This window comes from Archocentrus centrarchus, chromosome 15 (assembly GCF_007364275.1).
Source record: "Archocentrus centrarchus isolate MPI-CPG fArcCen1 chromosome 15, fArcCen1, whole genome shotgun sequence".
In the NCBI taxonomy this organism is placed as follows: Eukaryota; Metazoa; Chordata; class Actinopteri; order Cichliformes; family Cichlidae; genus Archocentrus; species Archocentrus centrarchus.
The window spans coordinates 21,832,269-21,854,661 of record NC_044360.1 but is presented as its reverse complement, the minus strand read 5'-3'; positions in this window follow the sequence as shown (position 1 = coordinate 21,854,661).

The following is a 22,393-nucleotide window of genomic DNA, read 5'->3' as shown; positions in this document are numbered from 1 at the left end:
TTGTGAAAAATGTGTGTGAATATCAATGTGATATCTGTTTCTGCCTTCTATCCGCTAAAATGATCATTTTATTTGTCTGCTGTTCTTGCTTTTTAACATATTCATATTCTTACTCCACATTTGTTTGTAATTATAATCTAAAAAGCAACAGTCGAACACTGAATGTGTGTAACAGGAAAGGCAAACTTCCCTTGAAGGTCTTTGAGGTCTTTCTTTACCACCCACAGCCACAGTAACCAGCAGTGTGAAGAGCATTCACGCGGTCTCCAGGCTGCACATGCTCTTAGCATATGCAGTGGTGAAGAAAACACTCACACTGTTTTTCCTGTACATGTGCCCTAAGCACCTACCTAAGAGAGGGTAAACACAGCAACACTACCAAAAAAGCTCCCCAAAAAACAGCATAAGTAAAATAGTAGGAAACTGGATATTTCATAGGTTTTTTTCTATCATACCTGCAATAGTGAAGAAATAATCAATCATGTGTATTCTCCTGTGCATGAGCTCTCAGAGCCATGTAATATTAGGAGCGAAGTCCCTAAAAGCTCCACACTGTCACAGTCTCATACAGAATACAGATGAGCAAAGCAAGATACACCATCATGCATTACTTTTATGAATTTCTCACAAAATTAGCATTTTTCAGCTATTAATATATATCAACACTACTTTTGTTTTTTAGTACCTTAACTTCACATTTACAACCAAAATCAGCAAAAGTGCAGAGATCAAAATAAACACATGCTAAATATAGTTGGGAAAAAAAGACTCGCAGTGCTTCCAGAAGTATCTTCTAGCATTTCCCCTTTTTAGGTTAATGTATACAACTTTGAACACCATGCTGAAGCTATCCGGAACAGTTAGGGAGCTTATGAAACACAGCAGCAAGGTTATTATAGTAAAAGTAAATAAATTAAACTGATTGTACTTACAAATGAACTAAAATGAAATACAGATATAATGGAAATGTCCTCGGGATGTCTGGATGACTGTGACCTAATCTGACCTTATTAAATCTTGCCCCTGACAAGTACCCTTCCAATTTTAATAATTTAAAAAGGCTAAAATTAATGAAAATTAACCAATTTCAAGCCATGAAATTTAAAGTGGATTGTAAAATAGCCCTCTGTGAAACTGCTCACAGGACATCAACTACAAATAAAGTCAGTTTAAACTGTTTTGACCCAAATTCACTCTGGAAACTATAACTGAATTTCACTGAAAACAAAAACTCAGAGCAAAATTGAAAACTAATTATAAAATATAAAGCTGTACAGTAATGCTAATTTGCATCGATCAAAGCCAAAATCTACACTTTCAGCAGACAAACCTGCTACACCACACATCTACTACATGAAACTCCCACTTTGTGTAAATCGTTACATTTTAAAGTGAAGACAATGGGTGTGGGTTAGTGTTAGGGGCAAGATTACACAACACTACTGCCTAATGTAGTTAGGAACTCACTACAGTTTGGAGGTGTGTTGTTTTGTGATATTTGGTAGCAGAGGAACTGCATTTTAAGTGCGAGCTGAATCACAAGAGTCCAGTTTGCAGTTCTTCATAAAACAGGAGTTGTCTTTAGCTTCACTCTGATGGTTGATGGTCACGGGGTTGTATATATAACTTGTCTGTACTGTTGCATTAAAACACAATTTCACTATTAACTGCGGGATAACAATGATGTTTATTAAATTCAGTCTATTCAGTCTATGTTAAGCATTCCAAAGTTCAGATTTGCAAAGTTTTTGTAATCAGTCCCTGTTTTAACTGTCTTATTCACGTACAAAGCTTAATAAACAATGGCTGCATGTTATTTTTGTAGCATCCAGTTGCAAGCTTAAAAATACCTCACGTTGTCATGACAGCACCACAGGAAACCAAAAATTCACATGATTTTTTTTTCATATATATATTTAAAAAATTAGAATTATAGCAGCATACAGCCTCACTGAAGCCTCACTGAAGCATGACTGAGCAGTCGAAAAGAACCGAAGGACTCCTGTTTCTGGCTGTTTTATATTCTGAAAACAATTTCACCTGACCCAATAATTTTGTCAGAAGGCTACTGAAAGTCTTTGATTTCAGTGCTATTAAAATCTAAAAGGATGCATAAATGAAACATCAGAATACAAAGAGAGGAGGACTGCACCTTGAAGCAGAGTTACAGCGAGGGAGAACAGGCTGATTAAACAGAGTCTTGTAAAATTTCCTACCTCTCCACTACCACGTGTTTCCTCCATCTTTTTGCTTCCTCTCATGCATTTCTTCTTCTTCCCTGGTCTCCTGGCCCCATCACTCCTTCTCTCTGCTCATTTACTTTCTCCTCCTCCCCCTCCCTTTCCCGTCTGTGCGCTCTCTGCTTCTTGGAGTCTCACCAATCCCTCGTGTTGTTTCACACCAGACTGTGTAGAAAACACTAAAAATATATGTGTTTGGTCCTGGCGCTCCCAAAAGGCAACTTTATAGAGAACAAAGGAGATAGTAGGGCAGCTCAAATAACTCATGAAGTGAGAGAGGATGCTGCTCTTGGGGCTCTGTTGCCCCACTGAAGAACATTATTACTGGATTATTGATTTACAGCACAAAATGGATGGAACATAAGTAGGGTTAAGCTCATTAATCCCTCTCCCGTCTCTTTTATGAAAATGGACTTGTTATCAGTGATTATTCTAATGGATTGTTATGATTGAACACTTACTGTACTGTTTGTCGGCTGCCTTAGCAAAGAGCGCGGATGCAAACAGCGTAGATGAGTTTTGGGGATGGGCATGCAGGATGAAAGAGGCGAGGAAAAGAGGTATCTGTTAAAGCGAATGCACCAAAATAAAAGCTCAAAACACAGACGGTGGAACTGCTGACATTCTGGTGACATTTGGTGCATTCGGTGGCATTTCGCAAGACATATGAGCAGGTAGTTCAGTTCACACTCCTTGCACGAGATGTGACTGCATGCCACTAATATAGGCTGCCGCTGAGTTTATATCTAAAATGATATTTTTAGACTTAGTGCTTAATGTTTAATTACAAAACATTTTATGATCTGCTGTTCTGATGTATTTTTTCCTTTTTATGAAGCTCAGTGAGTAGTTTAATTTACAGTAATGGAAACTGTTTGACGCCTCAACCTCTATCTTTGTCTCCCTGCCTCCTCTCCTCTCCTCTCCTCTCCTGGATTCATGTACATCCATCAGGGAGTGCTCCAATGGAGCGCAGCGGCTTTGACGATTGTCCTCATAAATTGTGTGTGTGTCAGGGTGCAGAGGGGCTAAGTGAGCAGTAAATAACAAAGGGCCCTGCCGCCATCCCTTCACCATTGCCATGTTTCCGGCCATGCAAGATTACCCAGCATGCCCCTGGAGGGGTGTCTTCTTCCTCTGTGTGATGAATGGACAAGAGGAGGGAGGAACAGGCCTTCACCACCCAGCGTCTGACAGATAAAAGGTGAGGTCCAGGAACCCTACTGATTTAAATTGATGAGTGTCTTTATTTTGCTGTAGAAAAAAAACAGAAGAAAGAAGCTGTTTGTCTCCCTCTTTCTGTAATAACAGATCACTCGGCAGATATCTTTAACTGCCTGCATTCTTCACTGTCAGTCCCTTTTCTCTCAATCCCACTCACTTTCTCTTGCTTTCTCTCGTGCCCCCTTTTTTTTTTTTTTTTGATTTTTTCCTCTGCTGCTTATTCTGTCTCTCTATTGACTGTGCATTTATAACTACCATCTGGTCATTTATTTCTACTCTATGTCCCTGTGCTCATCTTTATGCTATATTCCATTCCTCGTCCCCCCCGTGATGCTCGTCTCAACTTGCTATAATGGCCCAAGAAGCCATCAACAACACCATTAAGCCCGAGAGTGCCACTTATGATTTTTTTATTCACAGCTTATGGTTCTAGAGATGAAACCTCTCTTTTTTTGCCTTTGATTGATGTAATTGTTTCTAACGTTCAGTTTTCCATTATTATTGCGAAGCTTTATGATTGATCTCAAGTAATAACAGTTCATTCTGGCACATTAATGACCACAATCTGACTTTTTCTCGTCTCTTGATTCTCGACTATTTGCCTCACCTTGCGTTTTTTTCAGCAGCACTGGTCACCTCGATGCTCGCTATCACTACATCCATCTATCTTGGTCACCTCGTCCTCTTCTGCTTTCCCTTTATCTCCAATTTGCCAGATTTACACCTGGCAAGCTAAAATCTCAATCCTCAGCGACACATGCTTTTGTTTTCCCATTTCCCATCTGCTAATACAGACTGTGACAGGTTTATTGTACATTCTGTGATTTCAGTGCAGCTGCTCCATTTAGTTGAAAGACATTTGGCTGGCATGTGAAAAAGAACTTAATGTTAGGGTTTGTGATAGTTTGGTTTGATGAGAGAGATGTGAGAGAGTTTTCTCCCCGAACGCTGACAACTATAAGAAAGAAGATGAATGTTTCCAAACCTGAGGTTTAGTCTTTTTTTTTCCTGAGATATTCTTAACATCACTTATGTAAGAGCTGAGTTAGAGGTAGCCCTGTTAAATGTTGTCTCCTTTCTTTCTGTTTCTGTACGGGAGAAAACTTAATGTCAAACTGCATGTCGGAAACAAAGTGTTAGATTTTTGGCAGTGAATTTTACGGGAGGCTCAAAAAAAGATAGAGCATTAGTTATCATTAGTTATCCTGTGCTCTGCTATGTGACACCAAGAAGTTAAAATAAGAAGAATAATTCTTACTTAACCGCTACAGGACGAGGATAGCATAGAGTATCTATAGATTTCCATATACGCACTACATATTGCTCGTGGATCAATAAAGTATTTAATAGTTTGACGTGTAACCTTTTTAAGAATATTGATTTGTGCAGTGTTCCACATGAGGGCTCAATTTGGATTGTATTGACTGTGGCGTTGTTTTGATATGGTGAGAGAGGGCCTCGGGCTCCGAGCAGACGCTCTCAATGCCACAGTTATTGAACCTCCTGACCGTCTCCCTACAAAGACAATATACGCATGTCTATGTGGGCCGAGTATATTGTATCAATGCTGCAACGATGTAAACAGAACTAGTCAGCCTACTCTTATTAGAACCAAAAATGCTTAAAATGTTTTGCTTCAGTAGCAGTCCCATTAGTGCGGTGGACTGTCCTTCAGTGCTTTCAGAGTACTGATACACTATTCCTGTATCTCCACTGAATGCTGAGGGTTCTTCACTTATTATTAGACCAAATACATCTTAGATCACAGGCTCATTTTCTTAATTGAATGCTGCCTCTTATTTGACATGCCGTTTGGTTGTGCTGCATAAAGCCATAATCCGAAACCATATTGTCAATCAATGGAAATCTAAGTGTCTGAAGCTGTTTTTAAACAGTACAAGAACTGAGAAACACAATTTGTTTTGCTTGCCAAACAAACTTTTAAAATATGTATACAAGTTCACCTCAAATTCAACTTTGCTCACCGCTAAAGCTGAACTATATTAACATATTCTTTGTCTACAGGTTAAGCAAATCTCTCAGTGAGTTTTGGAGATGCTTGCAGGGAAATAAGAAAAAAAAAAGTTGGCCACAGCTAGGTTAGTGCAAAGCTCAGATAAATATTAAGAAATTTTTTATAGAACTTTTCTAAATCCATGTTATAAAGGGCTTCAGGAGAAGCAAAATAAAACAACACTGTTTCAAAAAGTATGAAGTCCAATAAACTGTATTTGAAATCAGATAAATTGTTTAAGGGACATATATACAGTGGGAGAAATAATTACTTGATCCCCTGCTGCATTTGTTAGTTTGCTCGCAACGAAATGAGCGGTGCCTAATTTTTATGATAGCTTCATTTTAATGGCGACAGAATATCAACCAAAAGTCCAGAAAATTCACACTACATAAAAGTTATAAATTGAATTGCATGTCATTCACTGAAATAAGCAAAACATGACTTAGTACTTGGTGTAGGAACCCCTGTTGGCAAACCGTTGGTCACCAGGTTTGCACACATCTCAGGAGTATTTTGTCCCACTCTTTACAGAAACTCTCTAAATCCTTTAACTTTCTTGGCTGCTGCTTGGCAACTCAAAGCTTCAGCTCCCTTCACAGATTTTCTAGGACTGAGGTCTGAAGACTGCCTAGGCCACTCCATGACCACAATGTGCTTCTTCTTTACCACTCATTTAAGGCCTTGGCAGGATGTTTTGGGTCATTGGCATGCTGGGAGACCCATCCACAACCTATCTTCAGTGTTCTGGCTGAGGGAAGGAACTTCTCATCCAAGATTTTACGGTACATGGCCCCGTCCATTGGTCGCTCAATGCAGCGAAGTCGTCTTGTATCCTCAGCAGAAAAACAGCCCTAAAGCATGTTTCCACCTCCATGACTGTGGGAATAGTGTTCTTAGGTCATACTCAGCATTTCTCTTACTCGAAATACAGTGAGTTGACGGAGTTAATGCCAAAGAGCTCAATTTTGGTTTCATCTGACCACAGCACTTTCTCCCAAGCCTTCTCTGAATCATTTAGATGTTCTCTGGTAAACATGTGCCTTATTGAGCAGGGGGACCTTGTGGGCACTGCAAGAATCCATCACAGTGCGTGTTACCAATGGTGTTCTTAGTGACTGTGGTCCCACAGTCACTAAAATTAAAAACCAACACCTGACATCTGGAGAAACCCATAGGAGGTAAAAACAGGAGGGTATACATCAGATCATTAACAAACTCCTACTGTATAGTTTTGGGCTGATCCACCACCTTTCTCATGATCATCCTCACCCCATGAGGCGAGATCTTCCATGGAGCTCAAGACTGAGGGCAATTGATGGTCATTTTATTTCTATTCTTTCATTGTATTTATTTCTTCCATTTCAGAATAACTGCACCAACAGTTGCCACCTTCTCACCAAGCTTCTTGTTGATGGTCTTGTAGCTCATTGCATGTTCAGCATCAGTTGCCAGTTTTCTTTTAAACTTTTCTTTAATCATCTCTGTATCAATTTACTAATGATAAAGCCAAATTTCAACCCAGGAAAAGAAAGCTCAGAAACTTCTGCTCTTTTTAAGAAAAGCAAAGAAGGCTAAATAACAGTGCTGAGCTCTTTTACAAAGGAGCAACAGAAGGCATCCTAGGTGTGCACATCACAAACTGGTGTGGAATATGGATGACCAAGGACCGGGAGGCTCTGCAGCAGGTGACTAAACCACCCAGCACATGACCGCCACCGATCCAGCAGAAGTGAAGTGAAATGAGGTGTATGTGTAGAGCCCAAAGGATACAAAAAGACTACACCCACTCTGGCCATTGTCTGTTCACCCTGCTGCCATCTGGCAAGTGAGACAGAAGTATCTGCTGCTGTTGTGCCACACTTCGGAGCAATTTCTTTCTTCAGGCTGTGAGACAAATGAATTCACCCCCCTCACTTCAGCAGAAATTATAGCTTCATTTTATGATTACATTTTTCCTTCACTTATTTATATTTTTTTGTTGGTAGTACAAAGGGACTACATCTGCTATTGTGTTATACAACCTTGTGCTGCTGGTGGCAATTACAGTTAATCTTCAATCCACTGGTTTATGATGTTACATATGTTTTGGTCCAGCATCTCACTGAAGCTGTTGTGCATACTGAACAAAATATTTGGACCAAAGGTAACTTTTTTATCTGTGCAATTTTATGAAATGGAAAATGGAAAAAGTCTTAGATGCAGTCTGAAATTTCTGATATCCTTAGGGACCTTGGCTTCTTCCCTACACATGAAAATAAAGCTCTGCTCCTCCATCCAGAATAAAGTCGGAATAATGTTCCCACTAAGAGGTCCAGCAGCTGAAGGGGCAAATGTGTACGTTCATTTCATCAGTATACACTGTTAAAGCTGTTACAGCTGTGAAACCTCATTTACTTTAAAGAGATGACCAGCTGGACTAGGTGGGATGTGTAAGCAATATCATATCTTTTCAACTCTCTTATCCCCTTTCCTCCCATTTCTCTCTCTCTGTCAGCCTTCCTGTCCTCCCTCGACCCTCCCACTGCTGACTTGGGCATCCGTGCAGAGGTAAGCAGCCTCCCTTGACTAGAGGTGACCCCCCGGACCCTATTAACATCACACACTCTGAGTGGCCAAAACACACTCCCTAAATGAACTCTCCTCTCCCCCTTGGCCACCATCATTGGCAGAGCCCACTGCTGGGTGAATTAGATTGCAGGCTTTTTAATATGGCTCTTAATGGTTTATAAATTGCACGTAATGATTCCTCCTTTCCTCTCTCTCTTGCAGAGCTTTTTATGGCCCCTTGACTTTCCAAGGGAGTGGGTGGGATTTAATATATGGTGGAGGAGGTGAAACTAGACCTGCACAGGCTTTCTGCCTGCCCTTAACGCTTCCCCTGGCTATAGAGCGGGAGTCTTGGAAATAATGCTGGACATTGATACTATCTGGCTGTGGCATGTACCTGCGTCAACATGACGAAACTGTATGATGAAATACTCACCAGAGATGTACAAATAATCCGGCACTGTGCTGTGTTTGGTGGAGGGGAGAGGGCAGAAGGAAAGGCCGCAGCTTAGAGAAAGACAAAAGTGTGGACATCCCAATTAGGGGCAGGACAAAAACATTTGCCCCAAAATGACAGCTATGATTAAAAGACCCAAATGCCAGACATAGAAGGTGGGTTAAAAGAACAAAAAGTGAACCATCGAAGGACAACAGGTGAAAAACGAACAAATCCAACAAAAAAGATACAACAGCAAGGTACAAACCAGGCTGGAGACACTGCAGAACAAACACAGGGATGAAGTTCAGGTGAAGAACAAAGGTGAGAAACCCAGGAGAGGAAAACTGATGAATGCAGGGAATGAATGAGACAGACAGAGTCATAGCTAGTCAGAGAAGTTCTGCCAGAAAGGTTTCCTTTTCATTTATTTTATTTTCAGGTTTCTGTCACATTAGGTTTAGTTTTAGGCACCTGAGCTGCTTCAGAAAAAGATCATAGTTTGAATTAAAATACAAACATTCAACAATTTTAACCACCACTAAGAAAGCCTCTGGCAGAGAGCCTTCAAGGTAAATTTCTCCCATTTCAGCTTGACTATAAATATACAGGGAACTAATTAAATGACTATAACTAAAACCCAAATCAATGGCAGTATCACCCCAGTGTAAATGTTATCATATTTTTATACCTTATCAGTGCAGTTGGCATGGCATATTAAGTCTGAATAAATTCTAAAACAGTACAAAATGATCTTTCTCTGTGTACTTTCTCCAGAGTGGTGTACTTGTAACCAGGAAACCTGAACTCCCTTTTGTTCTTACACATGAGGGAGGATACGGTCCAGCTTTTTTTTTTTCTATTTCTTTAAAAAAAAAAATGCCTTTGAAAGGTCACTGTGCACTGCTAATATTGGAACTCCAGCCGAATGTTGGTATATCCACCTCACGCGCTTAGAGATAAGAATTTTTTAAAAATCAGCAATTCAAAATGCAACACTCACAGTGCACCGTGTGAATGGGTTTTGAATAAATGAAATAATTATCCTGTTTATTAAGGTTTGTACTCACGACTATATTCACCCCAGCACATTTTTCTTCCACTTGCCAAGAAGTGCTTCCAAACTGTCTGGAAGCTGGTATGCAGAGGTTTTCAATTCCTCTTGCAACATAACATGAACAGCAGCCAACACAAACCCAGTGCGTTACTTGATGGTTCGTTGGCACTAAGTGAAATTCCAATTAACTGGCCCAAATGTCCACAGGGAGTGTTTGTCTGAGACTGTGCTGAGAATGCAATTATTTTCCATCTTGTGCTTGGATGTCATCTGTGTGGTGAGCAGCAGAAACAGGGATCTAGAAACAGGTCCACGTTTTGCAAAGTCAAGTTTAGTAACGTTTTACCTTTCACTCCTCCATTCTGTGGAAGTGTAAAATGCGATTCATTATTTGTGTCCAATGGTCCACTGGACAGCAGAACTGGAGGGAGCACAAGAGAGAAATCATTTACATTGTGTGCAGTGAAGCCCAAAAGGAAGCAAAGCTCAGCAAGACTCCCTTTTATACAGTCATTGTCATAGTAAGGTGCAATGTTTGTAACAATGCCTTCTACCCAACTAAAAGTCTCTTAGGAAGTAAGGCGCCGTGGGTACTGGTGAAAAAAATACCTGCTACCAAACTCTTCCATCCAACTGAGAACAGGTGGAGAAGCAAAGCTCTGTAACTGCCCCATGCTGTGCTTTAAAGAACAGTTCAAACAATTTAGTTTGTCAAAGAGGGACTCCTGCCCTACTTTCCCTAGCTTTAAATCTTTAGCTATTCCCCGTCCTGCCTCCAGACCTTTGCTGTGATGAGAACAGCTCCAGGGATAGAAATTTGTCTACATAAATAAATAGCTTGGTGTTTAAATACCCTGTTGGATGACTGATTATGTTAAAAAAAAAAAAGCTAAATTGGATGTTAGCCTAGTGCTTACACTACTGGTGCCATGGCATAGCGGAAAGAAAAAAGGGAGAGAAATTGAAGAAGGGGAAAGTAATGGCAGAAGGGGATGCTGTTTCCAAGGGGCAGACAGTGTGGGGAAAGAATGAGGAAAAAGAAAATAACCAAACACTCAGGTATACACACACACACACACACACACACACACACACACACACACACACACACACACACACACACACACACACACACACACACACAGAGGCACGAAGAGATGAGAAGTGATGAAAGAAAGTGCTGATCCATGTTCCCTGTCTGGGAAGGCAAAAACAGAACACTGATTCTGCAAGATCCACAAATGAAAAATCCATGGGAGTAAGGAGCTCTTGGCCCTGCGGCAGAGAAAGGGCACCAGCGGTCACACTCTAGTATCACAAGTGACATCGAGCCTAGGCCTCTCACTGTGTGGTAGTGGGCAGTGCTGGATCAGCTGGACAAGGGCCAAAGCTAACCTAACCAGCAGGGAAGCTGCCTGAGAAAACAGAAAAGAGAACGTTTAGTTTTCAGGTTAGGAAAGAAATAAGAAGTTCTCTTTTTGTTAGAACAGAACCAGAGTGGAAAACTATAAAGCAATATTATATTTTAATAGAAACAATCAGGTTATAATGAAAGTCTGAGTGTGGAAATTTCTATTCCTATTTTTGGTTGCCTTATATTTTTTGATCCTTTCGTCTGACCGTTGCGCCAAAATTTAAGAAAACATGGTCACTCCCTCCACCTGTAACAGGGAGATAAAGAGGTCCTGCATCTCTATCTGTAGCTCAATTTGAAATCCCTGTGTTAAACCATGGGTAGGGGTTAGGATTGTGGGAAGGAGGTCCTTTTTCCTCATTACCACCCTCTGTCACTACATGTACACACCAGCAAAGACTAGTCTGTGTGATATGCTAATCTTTCAAACCGCCATCCACCACCCCCGACTACTTTAAGATTGCAGCCCCACCTAAATGCACAGTGAGAGTAACGGGAAAGGAAGTAATTAAAGCATGCCCTGCAGGAGCCTGCCTGGGCCTGGCCTGGATGAGATGGGACAGCAGCAGCACTTTAGGTGCATATGCACTGGGAGATGAGAAAAAGGGTCCTCAGGGAGAGGCAGATTTGTTTAGTCACTGGTTCTACTTTGGTTCCCCCTGGGGTAGTCCCTACCCCCAGCAGACAGGATAGCAATCAGACATGCAGGGTGTGGAGTAAAAAAAAAAAAAAATTGTAGTGTGCAGTGGTGGTGGGAGTATTTCTGTGTGTGTACGCATGCTGTTTTGGAAGATTAAAGGTGACAGTCATAGCTTTGCTAGGACCTGATCACCTGCCACCATCTGTCATTAAGCAAAGCTGCTCAGGGAAGCGTGCTGCACCTGTCATCTGCGAGTGTGTGCCGTGGCGCGCAAACTTGGTGTGCGCATGTCTCACTCTTTATGTCATTTCAGTCAACATATCGAGAGATACCACTTCTTTAAAAGAGATCGCGGTACTGACAGTGTTCCGGTGAAGCGCCATCAAATGCACTGATTGTGTGCGTTACAGCAAATAATCATTTAAAATGATCTTTTTAATTGAAAAAGAGTTTTGTGATACTTCACAACTCAACGATTAACATGCTTTTTAAAAAGGTGTTTTGATCAGGATTGTATGTGTTTGTATGTGTGTGCATTTGTATTTGTGCGCACGCAGGCATTTTCTATGTGGGTGAGGGAAGAATATATTGTGTGCAATAGTCTTTCTTCCAAACTTCAAATGCCGCAGATTAACATATTTCAAAATATACATGTGCTTCAGTGGGAGAGCAAGAGAAGAAAAGAAAGAGAAATAGGCAGACTGCATTTCTCTGCCTGAAACACCTTAAATGATCACATACAGTATGTCTCCTATCAAAAGCTATGAGCTGTTTAACAGTTTGAATATAACCTCTTCATTTGTCACAGGCAATAATCACATTGTAACTCAGTTTTAATGGCTATGTGAAAAGCCATAATGTGAAATCATACTGATTACTGTGCGAGCATGTGTGCGTGTATGCTCGGGTGGGTGGGTTTCTGTGAGACAAGGATCTCTGCACATGCCTTATTAAAGCCGGATATTATGACAACTCAGTTTTTGACACATATTAAAGACTGTATCTCATCTTTAAAGGCCCTTCGTGTTTTTTTGGCAGAATTTTTTTCATAATTCTTTTTGGAACAAAGCTACTGTTTCTGACAGCATTAATCTAAGAGATGTTCAAAATTGCAGTCAGGAAGACAAAGGGGGAAAAAAACGTTCAGATAAAAGCTAGGCAATACATTCTAATGAGCTAACAGGAGATGAGCATTGCATTTATATGCCCACTGCATTCACATCAGTACCTCTTAACTGCATTTGTTATAAATAAATATGAGCAATCAGCTACGAACTGCAATAAAGGCCCCGTAAAGTGCAGCAAATAGTGAGATGAGAGGAAATTGCATACCTAGACAGACAGACAGACAGATGGACAGGCAGACAGGCATAAAGGCAGATAAAAATACAGAAGATAAGAAGCTACAATCTTTGACTTTGACCACCATCAATGAAGACTTCATGAAAGGTAAGGAAAAAATCTTTTGTTTGTTTTTTTTTTTAAAAAAAAGGTCGTGGCATTTTGACCATTTCAGCACAAACCTGTAAAAAAGAGCTAACAACAGGAAGCGTGGTCTTGGAAACAGAGAAAAGAAGAGTCAGAGAGAGGTTAAAAAGAAGTGCTGTATCCTCTGCTACCTCAGCCCTGCGGCGTGGGGTCACCTCAGAGACTGGAGACTGAATTACCCAGCAGCCCCAGCCGCTCGCAGGATCAGGCAGACAAGGGGAGAGGACGAGAGGAGTTAATGAAGGGAAGAGACAGTTCATATCCCCCGAGGGCCTCTAGGCACCTGCCTGGCAAGTTTCCCCTGCCCACCCTGCACTGACTGGCTAATTATCAACATGGACTTAGCCCAAAGTCAAATCACTGATTGATTGGAGTGTTTTCAATCTGTCTTTGGTCTCTTGCTGTCCTCTCCCGCTCTTTTCTCTGCGGAAACTCTCGGTCATTGGAGTCCCACTGTGGCCTCATGCAGTACAATGGCAGCACAAGAGCAGCAGGTGACCAGTTCTTCTGTACAACATTGACACTCGGCCCCAACTCTTGTGATTTAATTCCTCAGCGGACATATAATTAATTTGTTAAGAAATGATTTTACTGTATGGATAATTGCTAATTACAGCCGAATAAGTGACAGAACATTTTTCAAACGCGAGCGAGGGAGGAAAGGCCGTGGACTCACTCATATTGGGTCAACGTAATTCCAGTAATAGATGTTATTTGCCATTACCATGGAGGATGTGGAGGTGTGATTAAATAAGTGTTGCTATGTTTGCTTTAATTCATTCATCAGCCAGTAAGTAGGTCCTGGTCCAGTAGGAGTCTTTGTTAAATGTCTGGTTCATTAGACTTTACATTAAAAGCCAAAGGGAATTAATGCTGTGCAGCTTATGGCCGTTACCATTAGTCATTACAATTAATATGACTTTTCTTTCCCTGTAAAAATCCTTGTTCTTGTTTTCTTTCCCACAGATCCAAGGAAACCACGTTCATTCTAACATGTATTTTTTTCCCCCTTCATTTTAAAGTTATTACTTCCTAAGGCATTCTAGTTGATATCAAAGCAGTCTAAAAAAAAAACATAAAATGAAATTTTAAATTTGGTTTTGCTGGGTACTGGAGCAGAATCAAAATACATAACTATGTGAGTGCGCTTCAGAAGTGCTTCCCTTTTGTTTCTCTCCCTGCCAAACAGAATGCATGAGTCTGTTACTCCGCTGAAAGAACAAGAGATGAAGAAGCAGCTAAAACAGTCTTGAGCACATGTTGCTTGTAAAAGAATGCAAGTATGTGGCGTCTCCCTATTTTTCAATGCATCAGATCAGTCAGAAGCCACTCTCTCTGCAGCTGGAGGACGCACTAGGCGTGCAGGAGCTCTCACAGTGGGATGGAAGCACTTTGCCTGTACACAACTCCTGCTGAGAGCTTTGCAGGGAAGTTAGAATTCTGAATGCCAACCTACATTAACAAAAAGAAAAATCAAAAAGAGGTCTCATAAGAGAGCAGATTTAGCACCAGGGCTACAGTCTGCAGTCCGCGCAACTGTTTGGGATGCCTTCCTCTATTTGCTGCGGTGCATCCTGGGACAGGACATCTATAGCAGTCCTGGGAAGCCCCAGGGGAGGCTGGAGGATTAGCAGTGGCCTGTCTCTTTAGAGCTGGGAATTAATTAAGTAATTATGAAAGCCAAGCAAGAGGGATGAATTATGCATGAGCCCTGATTGGGACGTTTGTGATTGTGTAATCTAATTTCAAGCAGCCGACCGTCCCTGTCAGCCAGGTATATCTCACATCATAGAGTCACGCACACACACGCGTGTATGCAACACTAATGCTTTCAGGGTACACAAAACATAACCAAAGATCACATTCAACGTGGGCAGAACGGATACTCTGGGCATCTCATTATGTTAATTAAAATTAGGTAATCAGTGTGGATTAATCACCATAATAATGAGGATTGAGCAGCAGATTATGTCTTCTTACCTAATCCATATAATTGTATTTGTAGAAGCACGAGATTAATATTGCTAGCATCCAATTAATAATAAAATGACTGATTAAGCAGGTGTTTTGCTTTGGAATTTTTTTTTTTTTTGGCATGTGAAAAGTAGATTTTTCCTTGTGTATCTATCATTGTCTGTTCCTGTTATAGGTGCCTGTGGATTCCACTGGGGTTTCTGGTGCACTGATGTCTCTCTGCTGGTCTCACTTTCTTTTTATTGATGCACTTCAATGCCTGTTTACAGCAAGGAGCTCTCCCTGTTCTCCTGAAAAATACTTCCTGTAGAAGACTCAGTCGATAGCAAACAAGAGAACGGTAGCCACGAGATCTACCACAAGAAAGACAGTCGCATCCTCGATATACATCTGCAGCACAAAAGTGCAATATAGGTCTTAAGCGTAGCCACTAAAGCACACACAGTGTAAAACACACATGTATACAAAACACAACAAGGCTCCCATTTCCTCTCAGTCACCTGAAAGTCCATCGACCTAGATGCATGCCCCCCTTCCTTTCATTTATCTTTTCTATGTATTGATTCATACACTGGTTTATCTGGAAAGCTGAATCCCAATGTGTTTGGAATATAGTATTCTGGGTGCGACCATTTGCCCCTATAATGGCTCACAGTCTCATCTTAAGCTTTCAGGGTGCCTTTAATATTATCTTTAGTGTGCCCTGATTAAAAGAATTGAATATTATTCATACAACTTCCTAACACCTTCCAAAAGGAAGGGAGGATATGTTTTACTATATGCTCTCCTTCAGTGGGGCACTGCAGTTTGAACCTCTGGTATCTAAACCGTTCCCCTGTGTTTGAACTCTGCTCAGAAAGCAGAACATAAAGCATAGAGATGAGAGGAAAGCTACAGAGAAAGGAGCAGACATGAAAGGCTGCGGCGTGCCCTCCAAAGGGAATGTGAGAGCCCAGGAGCACGCTCACTCACCGTGTTAGTTAGTTGTATGATTGTTCCTTTGTCTCTTTTAGCTGCAGAAGGAGCCACTTTAAAACCCGAACACTGGAAATGTGACAGGAAAAGGACTGTAATCCTCACGCTTCAAGTTCACACCCATGCTGCTCCTCAAGTCATTGGATTACTTTCCATATTTCTCTTAGCATTACTAAAATGTCTAAGATTGCACTATTAGGGAAGTCAGAATTCAATGAGATGGATTTTTTTTTTTTTGTCACTCCATCACCTTGTGATTTTTCAAATAACAATCCTGTAGACGATGAGAGGAGCAGATGCGTCACCAGGATTGAAGCGTCCACCTTCACAACCCTGTTCTGTTCCTTTTAAGCTGGTGTGATACTTGCTCATTAATTCTTTCTCAGGTTGCACCCTGCCTCAGCGTAGCAGTGCCCTGTTTCTCTGCCTGTTATCTACATCATTGCTTTAGAGAGGTTTTTTTTTTTTTTTTCACAAAATAGGCACAAAAGTATAAGGTTCAATTTTCTGTCATTTTAGAGCGATAGTATATAATATCACACCTTTTCTTGCACTTTGTCTTATATTTGTGATTCTGAGGTGGCTCATATGTCATGCTTTTATGTGAAAGAATAAAATTCTACTATCTTTGCTGTCTATACTTTTTGTCCAAAAGCCCTCTTCAAAGCTCCTTTGTTTATATATATATATATATGTATTTTTACACCAGCTGCTTTAAAATCAAAGATGAATGACCTCTGTGGCTCACAGAAACTTGCATTCATGCCTTTTCCTCAGGTTGCCTGTAACACACAACCCATCATCGCAACAATATGACCTCCTTGCATAAACGCCCTGATTTGTGGATTTAACCTCAATTGAGTGCTTTGCATGGATTTGACTGGTAACCACCACAATGATTTGCATCTCTTGAAATAAAAAAGGACCTTAACTGCTGGAGCGCAAAGGTCAAAGATAATACTTGGAAACAAGATAAGCTCCCGATTGTCCTTGTAGCCTCTGGTTACTAACAACCTGCCAATGTATTGATTATTCACATTTACAGACGTGGAAAACCATTTGTCACTTTGCTCAGAGTGCACACTCACCATACTGCTATTAAAAGCTGGAAAATCTGTATCAGATTTCATTTAACAGCGAATCTGAAATATATTATTAGTGTGAAGTGTAATTATAATGCACCATGTACTAAAATACTATTTCTCTAATTGAGTATTTCCTGTCCATTTCCCCCCCCCCCCCCCCCCCCCCCCCCCCCCCTCTCTGTCTTTTCCTGTCTTCCCCTCTCTGCCCCTGATAGCTCCCCACTTTCAGAAAGGATGGGATACTGGTATAATGGGAGACCATGTGCAGACAAACAAAGTCCACCCACACCTGAGTTTTTTATAGGCTAATAAGATGACCACTGAACGGCTTTCTGTGGGGTTGGATCCTGTGTTATCTATCCTCCTGTCTGCAGAAATCCAACCTATTATTATCAACATGATTGGCTGCTCAGTCAGACATCTAATAATAGAGTCTGTTTAGCTTGGAGGAGGAATGTGAAAAATTGTCACTTCTGTCACTGTCTGCTTTTGTGACCAGAAAGGTAGATTTTAATATTAGACTCCTTTTGACTGGCTGGTCGTGCGCTGTATGCCAATGACACCCTGCTGGGTTGTATCATTGGACACCAGCCAGTGTTGTCCAGGCTATCCACCTATGTTAGATCTATTTCAATATGTGCAGCACCTGATAGGAAAACCTTAACAATTCATTGCTGTGATACAGCTGTGGTGTTATTTCAATTTTGTTAGAGCATCTTGCTGTTTTTCATAAGTGTGAAGCACAGCTTTGGTTTTGTTTTGGGTAACAGCTGAAGACCATTCAAATGTGTCAAGCAAAACTGTTTCATACAAAATCACAAAGATACCTTTGTGAATTTGAATGTCAGTGAAACCAGAATGTTCTGTAAGGCTGTCCTTATGTTATCATTGCATTCTGCTTTACACAATACTGTGCAAAAGCGTTGAACCACCCCTCATTTTGTTATATTTTCCTTCCAAGATCTTAAAGTCATCAATAGCGAGCAGTAGTTGTCCAGACTTTCTGAAGGTCTTTCAAAGTTTTTCTTTGGATAGTGACTGCTTTTTTCACTAATTTTCAGTCCGGTCCTTGTACCTGACCAAGCAATTAAAAAAAAAAAACTCAAGGGAACCAGTTTTGTGTCCACACATAACAGGCAACTTAGTTAAAAAAAAAAAACTAATTCAATTTGTATTTTTAGGCACTACTAGGTCGCAAAAATACATCATTTGTTGCCATTTCTTTACTCATGAAGATCTCAAAAATAACACAATTTGATAGACATAAAAGAGTATTTTTGCACCAACAAGGTGACTGACAAAAAGCTATTAATAGACAAAAACTTGGTATATCTCAACATGATCTGCAAGGTGTCCATAAAAAATCTGAGGAACTCTGGACAAGCAGGCCTAAAAAACAGCAGATGAGCAGTATCTGAAAGTCATGTCCTTAAGAAAAAAATCAATCAATATCTACCGAGGAGGTCAGGATAGAGGTACAACTGTAAGTTGTGTGAGGCTCTGTCATGGTTTGGGGCTGCATTTCAGAATTGGTGTAACTTCAGCTTTTTCAGCATGACAATGATTGCAAATTGCCAATACAGTAAAAGCATACCTGGATAGAAAAACACAGTGGAGCACAATCAGTCATGGATTGGCCTCCCCAGAGCCTGGACCTCAACATTATTGAAGCAGTGAGGGATCATCCTGACAGAGAACAGAACAAAAGGCAGCCAACATCCAAAGAAGAGCTTTGAATGTCCTTCAAGAAGCCTCGAGAACTATTCCTGAAGACTACTCACAGAAATTTTGCATTATATACATATATTGTATTTTTTATGTAGGTTTGCACATGTATCAATACATTTTCCAAGCAAAATATAAAGAAACAGAGTGGGTTGAGACTTTTGTACGGCACTGTTTATTATTAAAATACACAATAAACAAAGTTATTGATGAATTTGAAAGACAGTACTGTAACGGTTTTAGATATCAGTGGATTTTCTATCTATTGAAATAAATACTTTGAATGAAATTCATCTATGAACTTATATTGCGTATTTTTATGTATTTGTTTGTCAAAATAAAAGGAAAATACAGGTATATGGAGGTGACGAGAGAGCATCCAATCATAACTGTACAAAAGCATATAGAAATAACCATTTTTAATAATAACTCTGCTAATAATAATTAACAATATTAGGTGTGAGATTTGCCAGACACATGATTTCTGGGTCTGGTGAATCTCACACCTATTAAAAAAAAAACAAAACACTTTTTTACATATCATGATTACAATATTCTGGCCTGGCTCAACAAACAGCTTGTGCAACTCCATCAACCACAAACAACACACATATAAAGCAAACATTGTTGTGTCTTGCCTTAGTCACCCCCATTCTCAGTGGCAGGGGGAAGTGCACTAGCTGCAGTTCTTGAGTATTATTTCTATCCAGAGCTGTCAGTGTTTCCCACCAGATCAAGGCTGTGATTAATAAAATGGGCCTCCTGTTCCCCCTCCAGCTTATTCTCACCTTCCCCCTTCATGCTGCTTTTGCAGCACATGCTTGTCTCTTGGTGTCTCCACCTCTGTCAGCTCCTCTCCTCATTCTCATTCTCTCTTTCTGGATAGCACTGTTGCTCCTTTCAGCCTTCCTACCTGGAGGAACACAGAATTTCTTTCTTTCCCTTTCTCCTCTGCTCTCCATGGCAGCCTCTCCAGAGCCCCTGGTAAATGATGCATGGCAGACTCATGGCCGCTGAGCAATCATTAGTGAGGTGGCACGGGTGAACAGGAGCGATGGATGATGAAGAGAGAGAGGGATGGTGGGAGAAACAGAGGACAGCAAAAGTCATGCTTCCACCCTTAGGCGTATATCGTCACAAAACCAGAAGTTGTTTGTGTAAAACACTAGTCGGTGGCATTTCTTATGCCAGTGGTCATTAATCTATACACAAAACACACACACCCCAACAAGTACACAAGTACATACAGAAAAGGAGCCATAATGTTGCTCTCACAGATGAAACCCTGACTTACAGTGTCCTAAAGCCCCATGCTACCATAAAAAAACAAGTCTGGACTCGCCTAGCGTAGGGAATGTGCTGAGCAGCCAATATTATGAAGTGTACATAATGCTTCCCTCATGCAATATCATCACTCAACAATGCCCTGATGCCTCTCATCATAAACAAAATTTGGGTTTATAGTTCATATCAGTGCTAATAAACTGAGACATTACCTGACAAAGGTCCACAGTGGGTAAGAAACTCCTACATGGAGGCAGGATTCAGCGTACAGGAAGAGCATTTTCCCCTCTGATCAATCAACAAAATGTATTGCATTTCGTACAACATAACAGTAATACTGTGGTTTCTAATAGCTGATGACTTGATTGTGGGCTTGATGGTTGCTAGAGTCTCCACTTCCAACAGATGTTATGTTTAATTAGTGTTCACACCTACTCTTCACTGGAGCCCCGAACCACCTCACAATAGCACAGCATTCGCACACACCTTTTTATTTCTGTGATTCTAATACTGTAGCTAACAGTGCATAAACTCTTGTTTTTCCTTTTTTTTTTTTCCTCCCCTCTTTTGTCTGAAATGACTCTTTTCACAGCACCTATTTTACACTTTCATAACAGAGAAAGCACAAGTGTAAGGGACTGCCTCTAGGTGAGCTAATTTTGCAGTCTGGTATTCAAACTGTGATGCTTGATGGAACCAAGCCATTTACAGAGGAACTTATTTGGGCCGCTCTTTTCCTGTGACATGTTCCTTTTGTGCGTGCGCGGAGACGGTCTATAAGGCCGATGGATGATGTGAAATATGACACACTCGTAGAATGGATCTGTAGCAGGTGAGATTTATGTTACGATGATCCATACTTCTCAACGTGCATCGCTCACTTTCCAATGTAGGATCCCTCAGCTGTGCACATTATAGTTACATCCCTTATCTTAACATAGTGGAGATATGAATCAGTTGTAATCTCCTCAGAGACTTGTTTCTCTTTCTACGCTTCTGCCCGAGTGTTCAGCACAACCGATCGTGTTGCTCCTCGCTCTGCTGTTTACTAATGATGCTCGTGTACGGCTGAGAGGAGAGCTCAATCTGATCATGGCCATTAGAGAATAAGATGAGCATTAGGCTTCCCAGCTTTCCTGAATATCAACATACAATTTTGACAGGAAGGTTCAAGTCATGAATTTAATAGAGCAATTATACTGAATGTGGGATATTTGTGGCTGATGAATTTTCTACTTAGAAATATTTATTTTATGCAGTTCTGTGAAGAGAAACGTTTAAATCAGCTTTTCTAACTTTGGATGAACTTTAAGAAAAGTTCTGAATTCATTAGGCAGTTACAGAACTGACCTTTGGGTGTATTAAAACCTTTTTCACTTGTTTGTCAAGTTGCTATTTCTGTGTAGCATGGCAGAGTGAGATATATATATTAAAAGCAGCTTGCGGACAGATTCTCTCATTTTCCATATTGTTCTGTCACCTTTAATTTCATTAACTTTTTTCCTCCCCCAGAAGCAAAGTGAGAGCAGAGTTTCTAGGGCAACAATCAGTGTAATTGTCCAAAGTCTGACACACGCAATCTGCTAAAAGCCCTCAAGCCCAAAAGGCCCAGGTGTACCCAGGGATTACAAAGGTGGAGGACAGGTGAAGTCAATGCACACTGACACTGACACGTGTGCACACGTTCATTCTCTTATTCTGAAGCACACATACTCACGGACAGTGGCAAGCACACACTTGATGAACAGCAAACTTCAGCATCACGTGTCATCACGTACAGCCACATACTGGTCCGTTTCATCAGGCTTTTTTTTTTGTGTTGAACAAAGGCCCTTTAAGGGTTATTGTTCATAAATAAAAAAAGAAATTAAAAAAAATTCCCAACATTCACCTGTGAACAGGTGAATGTTTTTTGAAAATCAGTCATTTATTAAAAAAGCTGGTCATATTAAAGTCTGTGGATTATTCAGAGCAGCAGCAAAACGTGTATTTAGATAATTTATTTAAGCAAAACTACCGAAGTGAAAATGCCCTACATTTAAAATATGTATGCAGTCTGTATGTATGTAGATATAAAGAAATATTTTAAGTAATTCAAATTAAAAATTAAATATAACAGAGGCTCCAACTCCTCTGCGACCCCAAATTGGATAAGAAGTTAAGAAACTGGGTGGATGGATGGATTACTGCATAGTATACTGTATAATGTATTATTCATGATTAAAACAGTATTTGATGTGCAGCTTGTGGCAATGCATAATCTAGTGATTGTCCCATACATTGCGGA